The sequence below is a fragment of the Rattus rattus genome, chromosome 3, assembly GCF_011064425.1.
Source record: "Rattus rattus isolate New Zealand chromosome 3, Rrattus_CSIRO_v1, whole genome shotgun sequence".
Taxonomy (NCBI): Eukaryota; Metazoa; Chordata; class Mammalia; order Rodentia; family Muridae; genus Rattus; species Rattus rattus.
Genome location: NC_046156.1, coordinates 15,306,193 through 15,319,823, shown reverse-complemented (window position 1 = coordinate 15,319,823; position 13,631 = coordinate 15,306,193). Strand labels below are relative to the sequence as shown.

At 43.6% G+C, this 13,631-nt stretch overlaps 1 pseudogene; it reads left to right on the top strand.

Annotated features, from left to right (window-relative positions):
* The first annotated feature begins 2,371 nt into the window (after positions 1 to 2,371).
* LOC116895221 lies at positions 2,372 to 6,303 on the top strand (annotated as a pseudogene).
* The last annotated feature ends 7,328 nt before the right edge of the window (positions 6,304 to 13,631 follow it).

The window sequence follows — 13,631 nt, the reverse complement described above, 5'->3', positions numbered from 1 at the left end:
CCAATTCTGTGGTAAGAAGCTAGCCATTTTTCATGTTGTTGCTCTCTGCTGTGAGGCAGTACTTTTCTTCCAGTGCATTTTTCTCTTCACATGGGATTTGGGGAATTAATCCACAGCACTGCCGTGTAACAAGCAGTACTGTCTAGAGTTTCGTGAACTTGGGTCTGACCAGTCTCTATGCATTCTTCCCCTGCCGTTCCTTGTTTTCTTTGTACTTACATAGAAACAGCTGAATACCCAAGCCAAACGCTCATACATATAAACTCACAGCCATTGGCCACAAGTAAAATCTGTACATTAACAAAAGATACCAGAAACATATCTTCCAGTGACAGGATAGTTCAGTCATAATTAACTACAGCCCGAAAGACATGACAAGATAGCAATATTTTTACTTTTCTTTCTCTTTGATAACTTCTTGCTGTAATTATGGATGTGTCATATTTGTGCACCGCATTGGGTACACAGGTTCTATGATGCGTCTGTGGTCAGAACGACTTTCAGAAGCCACGTTTCTCCTTCCACTGTGGACTCCAGGCATTAACTCGTGTGATTAGGCTTCTGTAGCAAGGACTTTCACCCAGAGCCACCTTGGCAGCTCTCAGATATGCTCTCTAGACGGGCAGAAGTAGCACCAAGTCATTAACCTAGGCAGAGGATCCTACATGAAGTCTTCACAAACCCTACCTCACCTCAAGTGAGACACAGATGTGGTTCTTTCTGTTCAGAACAAACGGGTTTTGTCTGCTTGCACAACAACCTTATAATCAAGAAAAGGCTGGTGGTGGCACAGGAAACCTTGGGCACTTGGATCACGGTGCTGCAGCAGGAGTGGACCCTGGTGTTGCAGCAGGAATGGACCCTGGTGCTGCAGCAGGAGTGGACCCTGGTGCTGCAGCAGGAGTGGACCCTGGTGCTGCAGCAGACCCCTTGTGAATCTTCACACTGTGTGTGAATTCACCCCATGTAGTCAGGCAGGCAACATTTATAGTTTCAAAGGTTTGGACTAAGTTTCCAGTGCATAGTGTGCAGTCCATTAATATTTCAGTGTTTCCTCATGACTTAGGTAATGGTTGCCTGCAAGAGGTAGGTATAACGAGGTTGTTTTCACCTCAGCCTGGGTACATATTATGCAATGTGTGTGTGTGTGTGTTTTGGATTCAGAGCCTGGACTGGTTCAGAGCCGAGCTAGGAAAACAGCCCCTTTACAGAGAAACGACAGATGGGGATCCTGAGCTAGCATCTCAGCTGTAGGAGATGGAATTTTATTATTGCCTAGAACCACAAAAGACGTTAGTAACCACACATTAAAAAATAATTTTATTTTATTAAGTATCTGGTTCAGGAAAAAGTTGCAGTTCAAAGGCAAGAGAATTTCTCGCTTCCTGCAGCAAACACTGAAAAGCCAGTTTTATGGAACTTTTGACATAGGAGCGCTGCCCTACCTCAGCTAGTAAGAAGAGAAAGCCTTTAGTTGAACTTCATTATGTCCTATCCAAGTTTTTCATTGAATATTTTCAATTTACAGATGTGCAGCCATTTAGTAATACAGCTGTCAAAATATTACTTTTTAAAAATTCACAGTTAGGAGCTGTGGGGGTAGGTGGCTTAGTCAAGATGCCTGCTGTGTAGGCACAAGGACCTGAGTTCATAAATACAAAGTCAGCCATGGTTCTGTGCGCCTGTAATCCCAGCCCCTGTGGGCAGAGCGAGGGGTGTTCTGGGACTTGCTGGACAGCCAGTCTAGCTCATCAGAGTGTTTAGGGTTCAGTAAGAGACCATGTCTCAAAAACAAAGTGGAGATCCAGAGAGGGAAACTCACAATGTTGACCTCTGACCTTTGCACCCATGATGAAGTAAGTGGACAGCCATAGAGGAAGACAAACAATGTTGACCTCTGACCTTTGCACTCACGCGCCTGTACACACAAAAGTAATCAGTGACAACAAAAAAAAAAATCACAGCTAAAGTGTTTTTAGCATTCCCTAACAGTTTACTACATAATTCGATGCAGAAAAACATAGAATAAATATTTTTTTCTTTTAAGTTTTCCTATGAAGACGAAAATACACAATGAAGAAACTTAATGAGTAGACACTTCAAGTTTTTAGTTTGACAGTTATCAAAATGACTGGTTTTATGGGTGTCCCTGTTTTCTTCGGTTTTGCTTCATTTGAGACAGGGTCTCACTATATAGCTCAGGTTGCCCTTGAGATCCAGTCCACTCTGTCTCCTCAGTGCTGGGATTAAAGAGTACAGCATCACGCCCAACTAAGGATTGATCATTTTTAGTGTGGCATCATGGCCACCTACGATTCAGGCTAAACATGCTGGTTTCATGTCCCTCCCTGCCTGCCAACATCCTGTATAAATGGGGATGAAGATCACAGACAGTCAGTGTCCTTCATGGATGAGCTCCAGGGAGGCTGTCCACACTGGTCAGCCTTACATTCATGTGCAGCAATTGGAGTCAGTAAGAGGTGTGTGGTGTGTGTGTGTGTGTGTGTGTGTGTGTGTGTGTGTGTGTGTGTGTGTGTGTGTGTCTCAAAGACTTAGGACAATCCCAGTGTCATCTTCCTACTGCAAGCTTGCAGCTCAGGATGCAAGCCCTCGGCTTCCTGCTTCTGCTACTCCACCTGCTGGTTGCTGCCATATCTGCCAGGACAGACTCTACCCCTCTGAAACCGTGAGCCCAAATAAATCCTTTCTTCTCTAAGTTGCCTTGGTCATGGTATCTTACTTACTACAGCAACAGAAGAGTAACACACCCATGGTAGCAATGCTTCAATAAGAAGAAATGAGACTGGAAACGACACAGGCACCATGATATGAGGACATTTGCACGGTTATCATAAGGATCCAAGTCATTATCTTATGAGCAACGATTAGGCACTGAAGGATTTGAAAGAGGCCACTGAAATTATCCAACTTTAGTCCAAAATGAGGCCAATTTATCAATGAAATGAAAAAAAGCCAAATATTTACTTACTAATATTTAATTTAACAAATTAAAAACTAATAGGTTTAGATAACTTATGCATCTTCATGCAACTGTGTGTAATTAAATTTGAGTTTTAACAACATCTCAACGTGTCACTGTGTAGCTAAAATATAAAACCTATATAAGCTCAAATTCTCTAATAGCTTCATTTAAATAAGCAGAGAGAAACAGGTAAAAATGATTTCAATAATATATTATCTATTATATCCAAAATAATATAATTTCAACAAGTAATCAACATAAGTGGTTTGTGGGGGGTGGTGGGAAGAGTTGGGTTTTTTGTTTCTGTTTTGTTGCTTTTTCAATCTCTGTGTATCCTTGGCTTTCCTAGAAGTCATTCTATAGAGTTTAGCCTTGAACTCAGAGGTCCACCTACGTCTGCCACTCAAGTGCTGAGATTAAGGTGAGTACCACCACCATCCAACATAAAACATTATTAATCGGGTAACTTACATTGCCTTTTGCATTATGTTCCATATTTTATGCTGAGAACTTGTATCAATTCAGATTATATTTCATGTGCTCAATAGTCATTGGGGAGGTGTTACAGCAAAATGTATGGTTATAGCAATTTCACCACATGGTTCTCAAGTATGAGCAGTACCATTTCGATTCAAAGTCATAAAGACCGTGAAACTTTTAGGCATCCTGGGAACTTTCAAACAGTAGCACCAGTGTTCATCTGTATCTGCTTCATGATGGGAGATTCGTGCAGCCAGCAGCCTCCAGCGGCCATGTCTTCTCTGGCATGATAGACAAACTGTCTACCCTCAAACTGTGAACCAAAATAAAGCCTCTCTCCCTGAAGCTGCTTTTGTCAGGTAATTTTCACAGGTTCAAGAAGGACAACTGATATACCTTCCATGATCACAGCAACTCTTATAAAGAAAGCATTTAATCGTGGCTTGTTTATGGTTTCACAGGTTTAATCGTTATGGTAGGGAACATGGCAACTCCTTACTGACCAAGCATTCAATAAGAGGATAAGCCAGTGGCAATACTCTTATTCAAAGTACCACAATCATCTAATGACAGAAAGGCCAAGAACCTAGTAGCTATTCAGTCAACGAAGCCAAATGTCTCTGTGTTTTCAATCTGGTGATGGAGTCCTGGAGGATTTCCCCCCAAACTACTGATATTTAGTCTATATTAGAATCTTGAAGAGGTTTGTTCTAACACCAGTAAAGGAATGTCTCAGCAGCAGGACAGATAAACTGGTCATGGACAGTGAAAGCAAGCATGCAAAAAGCAAAATTTCCTCCTTCCATGTCTGTTTATGTGTGATGCCAAGATTTAGGGTGGGTCTTTATGATTTAAACATTCATTAAGAAAATTGTTGGGGCCAGGGTAGGGAGAAGAAAGAAAGAAAGAAAGAAAGAAAGAAAGAAAGAAAGAAAGAAAGAAAGAAAATTGTCAGGCATGGTAGCACATGCCTTTAATCCCAGTATTTAGCTGCTCTGATAATATTCAAAGATATGATCCAGCCATAATGCAGATAGGACCTGGATTACAGTATAATCTGGCTGAAACACAGACATGCCCTTAGTAGACACTGTAAGGTTAGTTTGTAGAAGGAAGTGGCCATATCTGAAAGTGACGTCTAACTGAGGGGCAGACAAAGTGATGAGTCAGAGAAAGATTTGACAGGGTGACTCAGAGATAGGATGGATCCACCTCACATGAGAACATCAGAAGAACGGCTACTTAAAAGGAGAGAGAGAGGAGAGAGAGAGAGAGAGAGAGAGAGAGAGAGAAAGGGTGATTGTAGTGTGTGTGTGTGTGTGTGTGTGTGTGTGTGTGTGTGTGTGTAACAGTTTTACAGAAACAGGTTACAGAGAGAACAAGCCAGACACACGTGAAGACAGAACTAGCCAGTGAATGAGAAGGAGCCAGAAGATTAGAACAGATTGACAACGTTAGTTTGAAAATGGGCAGAGCAATTTAGTCAGAAGCCGAGAAAAGCTGGATTGAATCAATCCACTTGGGAGATTATATGGAGGCTAGAAGCTTGCAGGCCTAGGCCTAGGGATGATTAGAACAGAGAAGGAATCACTCTAGGCTCAGCCCAAGTGGTGCATTAGCACAGCTTGGGTATACCTCTCATCATCTCACTTCATCTGAGGAAATAAAAGTGACATTAACATTTACAGGGAGGCAGAAGCAGGGAGATCTCTGTGAGTTCAAAACCAGCCTGGTCTACAATGCAGGTCCAGAAAAGCCAGGTCCCATTACACAGAAAAGCCTAGAGAAATTCTCTCTCAGAAAAGAAAGAGAAGGGAAGAAAGAAAGGAAGGAAACAAAAAAAAAAGAAAAAGAAAAAGAAAATCTCTACCAGGAGTATCCAGAAGTTTGGTTTTGTTTTTTGTTTGGTTTTTGGTTTTTGGTTTTTGGTGTTGTTGTTGTTGTTGTTGTTGTTGTTGTTGTTGTTGTTGTTGTTTTGGGGGGGTCTATTTTGGACACTGGACATTTTTATTCTTATTTTAAGAATAAGAGCTCTCAGAGGCAGAGCGAGGACTACACGAGCGAGGACTACACGACGTGGCCTGGCTGGAGCTCCTGTCTGATCAGGGTTACCGGATAGACGGTCGCCACGCAGGGGAGCTGCGCAAGATTCAGACCTGGATGGGTGTGTTTGCTCAGGCTGGAAGGCTCGACTTATAACAAGCAGGCAACACCAAGGCGGTGGCGGTGATCTACCGGCCTGATGGGGCTCCCAGTCACCGGTCCTGCCTGACCATGCTCTAGTGAACTGTCAGTACAATTCAGCAACCTTCAGCACAGGTGAAAGCAAGTGAAGGTCTCATGGAGACGGGAAGTCTTGTGAGATGGGGCTGCAGCCTCACCAGGCCTTTGAGGCAGCTATACTCACACAGCTGCACCCACGCTCTCAGATGGACATCTATGTGCAGGTGCTGCAAACAGACGGTGGGACCTATGCAGCATGTGTGAATGCAGCCACGCTAGCAGTGATGGATGCTGGGATGCCTATGCGGGACTTAGTATTGTGCATGTTCAGCTGGCTTTGTGGATGGCACAGCACTAGCGGACCTCAGTCACGTGGAGGAAGCAGCTGGAGGGCCCCAGCCAGCCCTGGCCCTGCTGCCAGCCTCCAGGCAGATTGCACTGTTTGAGATGGATTCGAGGCCGCATTGGACTGTTTGAGATGGATTCGAGGCTGCATGAAGACCACTTGGAGCAGGTGCTAGAGGCTGCTGGCCAGGCAGCCCCAAGACGTGCCCACTCTGTTGGATCGTGTTGTCCGGCAGCATGTGCAGGAGGCCTCTGTCTTACTGGGGGACTGAATGCTAACCACCCATATCCAGAATAAAGGCCTGTTCCTCTCCTGGGGGAAAAAAAAGAATAAGAGTGTTTGTAGGTATGTATATGCAACATGTGTTTGCCTGGTGTCCTCAGAGGACAGAAGAGGGCTTTGGGTCCCCTTGAACTGGAGTAACAAGTGGTTGTTTAGTCTATGAAGCTGGGAATTCCAAGTGGCCGGGAACAGAGCTCTGGTCTCCTGCAAAAGCCACAAGCACTCTTAACCAGTGAGCCATCTCTCTAGCCCCAACTTGGGTTTTAGTTGGTCTGAGATGTAAACGAGTTGACAACCGAGATTAACCACAACAATAACAAAAATAAATGGTTCATGACCACCAGCCCAGCATGGCAGAGGATATCAGAAGGAATTCTTCATATAGAAGGGGAAGAAACATTTCACAAACCATAAGAGCTCAGGGAAAAGAAATAAATATGACGAGAAACAACAGATGAACAATAAAGAGCTCAGAAAAAAACTAACACATTCACCTCAGTGAGTCAAAGAGCTCCCAGGGTCAATAGGAGAACAAGATGAATGCAATTTAAACAAAACAAAACAACGAACAAAATTATAAGTATCCGTAAATAACAACCAACAATAAATCAGACTGTAAATGATTTCAACAGATTCGGCATGGTGGATGACTCCTCTTACCCCAGCCCCAGGAAATTTGAATAAGAGAATGAGAGTATTGCCACAAGGTCAAGGCAACCTGGGTGGGCCAGAGAGTAAATATATAAATATATATATATATATATATATGTGTGTGTGTGTGTGTGTGTGTGTGTGTGTACATGTACATATATGTATATATGTGTGTGTGATATATGTGTATATAATGTATATGTATATACATTATACATATGTGTATATATTGTATATAGGTGTGTAGGATGGAGAAGTGCATGCTGAGCTGGTGTAAGTAACAAGAAGGACAGGCCTTTCTTCTCTGACAAAGACAATGCAAGTCAATCTCAGAGGCAATAAAGGTCACCACATTATCAAGGGAAAATACAGTAAGAAGTCAAAAGGGTGGTAAATAGTTCTTCACCAAATGTCAGCACGCCCAGTTTCATAAACTAAACACTGCTGGGCATGAAAAGATGGGCAGCAACACATTCACTACACCAACCTCCATAGCATGTAGATCCTGCAAGCAAGCCAGCAAAGGAGAAGCTTTGGCGTTAGACTGCACCACAGATAAGACGGACTTGATAAATACCTGCGAAGCATCAGACCCAACAACGGCTACGGAATGTGCGTTCCTCTTAGAAACCCAAGGACTTTCCTCCAAAACAGATTGTGTCCTGGCCATAAAGCAAGTCTTAACAAATACCAAAGAATTGAAAATAAAAATAATGTCTTTGATATTATCAAGTCATAATAAGATCAACCTTGACATCAATAACAAAAGCAGCTATATGAACACATGAGATTAAATGATATATTTTTGAGCTCGCCACTGACCCTAGTTTCCCACCCCAGTGACATACTTCCTCTAGCAGGGCCACACCTGCTCCTTCAAGGCCACACCTCCTAATCTTTCCCTAAACAGCCCACCAACGAGGAGCAAGAAGTTCAAATCTATGAACCTATGGAGCCATTCTTATTCAAACAACCATATACACATGCTGCTGAGCCTGGTGGTAGCCTAAGGTCAAGCCTCACATGGTAGAAAGACACAACACAAATTGTTCTGTGATTTCTACATGTGCACTATGGCTGTGGGTCTCGGTCTCTCTCTCTCTCTCTCTCTCTCTCTCTCTCTCTCTTTCTCTCTCTCTCTCTCTCTCTCACACACACACACAGACATTGAATAAATAAAATGCAAAGCAATACTGTAAAAAAGAACTCAAAAAAATCACAAAAAAAGACTCAACAAGGAAAGAGAATATCAGACCAATTTCTCTTACAATATTGATTCAAAAATACTCAATAAAATACTTGCAAACTGAATCCAGGAACACACACAGACACACACACATCTTCCATCATGATCAAGTAGGCTTCATCCAAGGAACGTAGGGATGGCTAAGTATACAAAAATCCATCAAGGTAATCCACCATATAAACAAACTGAATGAAAAAAATCACATGATCATCTCATTAGATGCTTAAAAAAAAAACTTTGACAACATCCAACACCCCTTCATGTTAAGTCTTAGAGAGACCAGAGATACAAGGAGCATAACTAAACATAATAACAGCAATACACAGCAAGCCAGGAGCCAACATCTAATTAAATGGAGAGAAACCTAAAGCAATTCCATTAAAATCAGAGATGAGACAAGGCAGACACACGCAAAGTGGCTGGGTATAAAAATAACTCCAAAAGTCAGTGGCCATCCTTTATGCTAATGATAAATAAGCAAGAAAGAAAATTAGGGAAACAACACCCTTTCCAATAGTCACAAATAATATAAAATACCTTGGTGTAACTCTAACTGAACCAGAAAAGACCTATATAACAAAACTGCAAGTTCCTGAAGAAAGAAATTGAGGAACATATCAGAAGATGGAAAGATCTCCCATGCTTGTGGATCGGTAGGATTAACATAGTGAAAATGGCCATCTTAAAAAATCAATTTACAGATTCAATGCAGTTTCCATGAAAATTTCAATACAATTCTTTACAGACCTTGACAGAGCAATTCTCAGCTTCATATGGAAAACAAAAAAATCTGGATAGCTAAAAAGGTCCAGAACAATAAAAGAACTGGAAGTAAAGTAATAAAAACCGTGTGGTATTCGTATAGGAACAGACAGGTTGGATCGGAATCAAAGACCCTGAAATAAACCCACAGACCTATGGACAGTTAATTTAATAAATGGGACTTCATGAAATTGAAAAGCGTCCTTAAGGGAAAGGACACTGTCAGTAAGAAAAAACGGAGTCTACAGATTGGGAAAGGCTCTTCATCAATCCTACATCTGACAGAGGGCTAATGTTCAAAGCTTATAAAGAACTCAAGTTAGACACTGTGATGGTTTGTGGATGCTCAGCCCAGGAAGTGGCACTATTAGGAGGTGTGGCCCTGTTGGAATGTGTGTCACTGTGGTCATGGGCCTTAAGACCTTCATTCTAGCTGCCTGGAAGTTAGTATTCTGCTAGCAGCCTTCAGAGGAAGATGTAGAACTCCCAGCAACTCCTGCACCATGCCTGTCTGGATGCTGCCACGTTCTGGCCTTGATGATGATGGACTGAACCTCTAAATATACTTAGAAGCTGCATCTATACTTGATAATGTGTAAGCGTCACCCAGATGATACTGGTTTTGAAGGCATGAAGGGATCATGAAGAACAGCTAAGGCTTCATGTGAGAGGCCGTGGAAGACCATTGGTGAAGCTGCAGCCTCAGATGCAGTTGACAGCCCAGGACTGAAGGGGTCATGCAAAGAAGCTGAGGTTTGGCACCATGAAGAGAGGCTATTGGTGAAGCCCAGTTGCAGCAGAAGACTCCAGTGTATTGGAGATGCCACTACCATGGGAGGATCACCAAGAACAGCGGCAGCGGTGGAATGGATCAATCTGAGCTTAGAGTGCTTCAGCGGGCAGAGCTGAAGAAGTGATGCCAGGCCTTTGGAAGAGCCCAGAAGATCATGTGTGGATCCCAGATATTGACACAAGAAGCTTTAACATTGAAGTTGCCTTGGAGACCCCAAGATGTTTGAGGTGCCAGAGCCATGGGCTATCAGCTGAGGAAAGCTGCTAATGGGGAGTGGAACCAGTCCAGGAAAAGAAGTATATTGTAGTCAACAAAGATGAAAAAGGAGTTGGAGATCTGAAAACTGATTTGACATAAGCCATAGGGATGCAAAGTTTGGAGTTTGCCCAACTGGTTTCCTGTTTTACTTTGGGGATTACAGTTAAGCGATTAGATGGATCTCAGAAGAGACTTTGAACTTTAGACTTTTAACATTGTTGATACTACTCAGACTATGGGGACTTTGGAAGTTGGACTAAATGTACTTTTTTATTATGCTATGGCTAGATGTGGCCTTCGCAGACTGATGTGTTTGAAGAAGCCTATGGGGGCTAGCAAGTGGAGTGTGATGGTTTGTATATGCTAGTCCCAGGGAGTGGCACTATTAGGAGGGGTGGCCCTGTTGGAGTAGGTGTGTCACTGTGGGTGTGGGCTACAAGACCCTCATGCTAACTGCCTGGAAGTCAGTATTCTGTTAGTAGTCTTCAGATGAAGATGTAGAACTCTCAGTTCCTCCTGCACCATGATTGACTGGATGCTGCCATGGTCCCACATTGATGATAATGGACTGAACTTCTGACCCTGTAAGCCAGCCCCAATTAAATGTTGTCCTTATAAGAATTGCCCTGGGGGAACAAGAATACCCTTGGCAGGGAATAGGGAGGCAAAATTTAGAACAGAGGCAGAAGGAACACCCATTCAGAGCCTGCCCCACATGTGGACCATACATATACAGCCACCAAACTAGATAATATGGATGAAGCAAAGAAGTGCAGGCCGACAGGAACTGCATGTAGATCTCTCCTGAGAGACACAGCCAGAATACAGCAAATACATAGGCGAATGCCAACAGCAAACCACTGAACTGAGAATGGGACCCCCGTTGAAGGAATCAGAGAAAGGACTGGAAGAGCTTGAAGGGGCTCGAGACCCCATATGAACAACAATGCCAAGCAACCAGAGCTTCCAGGGACTAAGCCACTAACCAAAGACTATACATGCACTGACCCTGGGCTCCAACCTCATAGGTAGCAATGAATATCCTAGTAAGAGGACCAGTGGGAGGGGAAGGCTGAACCCCCAGTGAACGTGATTGTTTGGGGGAAGGTGGTAATGGGGGGGAAGATGGGGAGGGGAAGCTCATATAGAAGAGGAAAGGGAGGGGTTAGGGGGATGTTGACCCGGAAACCGGGAAGGGGAATAACAATCGAAATGTAAATAAGAAATACTCAAGTTAATAAAGATAAAAAAAAAAAAAAAAGAGTTGCCTTGGTCATGGTGCCTGTTCACAGCAGTAAAACACTAACTAATATGGACACCAACAACCCAGTAACCCAATTAAAAAATGGGGTACAGGACTCTCAAAAAAGGAATCTTGAATGGACAAAACACACTTAAAGAAAAGTTCAAAGTTCTTAGTAATCAGGAAAATACAAATCAAATCAACTTCTGAGATTCTAGCTTACACCAATCAGAATTGCTAAGATCAAAAGTCAAGTGACAGCACAAGCTGATGAGGATGTGGAGCAAGGGGACATCCTTCCCTGCTGACAGGAGTGCAAACTTGTACAACCACTCTAGAGATCAATATGGCAGTTTCTCAGGAAACCGGGAATAGTTCTGCTTTAAGACCCAGCAATATCATTCCTGGGCATATACCCAAAAGACTCCAACACTCCAGAAAAGCACTTGCTTAGCTATGTTCAAAGCAGCTTTGTTCTTAATAGCCAGAGAGACTGGAAACAACCTAGATGTCCCTCCGCTGAAGAGTGGACAAAGAAAATGTGGTGCCTCTGCACGATGGAATGCCATTCAGCTAATAAACAAAGGCATCGTGAATTTTACAGGTGAATAGATGGGAGTTGAGAATATCGTCCTGAGTGAGGTAACCCAGTCCCAGAAGGACATGCATGGTAGGTACTCACCGATAAGTGGACATTAGCCATAAAATATAGGATATCTACACTACACTTCACAGACCCAAAGAAGCTAAACTAGAAGGAAGGTCCAAGCAACGATGCTTGAGTCTCACCTAGGGGGAATAAAATAGTCATAGGAGGCAGATGGAGATAGGAAACGAGGTGGGAGAGGGGATAGGGAGGGGAATGAGGGTGTAGGAGAGACAAGGGAGATGGACAGATGGCCATGAGAATGAATGCAGCTGGCAGGTGTGGGGGTGGGCAACATCTCGAGGATGTGCCAAGACCTATGGATAAGGGAGGCTCCAAGAATCGATGGGGGTGACCTTAGCTGAGACTCACTGCAGTGGGGATATGGAACTTGAAGAGTCCACCTCCTGTAGCAAAGCAGGAACCCCAGGGGAGTGATAGGGACACCCAGCAGCTGACTCAGACAGATGCACAGACCCACAGCAAATATTGGATGGAGCTTGGGGACTCTTAAGGAAGACGTGGGGGAAGGATTGAGGACCCAAAGAGGATAGGAAGCCACAGGAAGTCTAGCAGAGTCATCTAACCTGGACCCTTGGGAGCTCTCAGAGTCTGAACCACCAACTCAAGTGCGTACGGGGGTTTGACCCAGGCCTCTCCGCACATATGTAGCAGATGTGCAGTTTGGTCTTCACGTAGGTCCCAAACAACTGGATTTGGGACTATTCCTAAACCAGTTGCTTGTCTGTGGAATCTGTTCCCTAATGTGGCTATCCTGTTTGGTTTCGGTAAGAGAAGCAGCCCTGTGGAGAATTAATGTGCCAGGGCTGAGGGGGTTGGAGATACTGAGATGGTGGGGGAGGCTTTACTCTCTTAGAGGAGAAGGGGAAGGGGATGGGGGAGGTGATGTAGGAGAGGGACCAAGAGGGGGAACAGGGGGACATTGATTAAGTTAACAACAACAACAACAAAATCCAATCAACGAAAGTCAAAAGAGTCGAGCAAACAATTCTCAAAAGTACAATGTCCATCCAACACATTAGCCAGTAAAATGGCTCATTAGGTAAAGGCTTTTGCCTTGCAGACTAGCCAATCTGAATTCAATCCCACCCCCAAAGTCACATACAGGCACGTATGAGAGAACTGACTCCCCAGTGTTGTCCTCCGACAAGTACACTGTAGCATGTGTGTACTCACATCCATGCATCATATACACACACAATAGTAAGTAAACAAAATTTAAATGGCAAAAAAAAAAATATTTGACATCCTTAACTGTCAGAAGATTTCAAATCAGAATATATTGAGATTCCATCTTCCCTCCATTGGGAATGGCTGCCATCCGGAAATCAAACAACAAAAGCTGACGAGGACGCTGAGAAAAAGGAGCCTTATCTTCTGTTGGTATAATGGCTTGTCCTGGTTGTCCTCTTGACTATATCTGGGATGAACTACAATCCAGAACTGGAGGGCTCATCCAGATCTTGAGGCTGGAAGACATCAATTTCTGCCCCAGATCTTGGCATGGGGATCGTGAGGCACAGTGGCTATGAAAACCTTAGACCAGGCAAAGTAGTACACACCATTAATCCCAGGAGACTGAGGCAAGAAGATCTCTGAGTTCAAGGTCGGCCTGGGACAACAAGTCCCAGATCCAGGTGTGGTGGTGCGCACCTTTAATCTGGGCCACATTTCTGCTGGAGACCTACATAAGGACA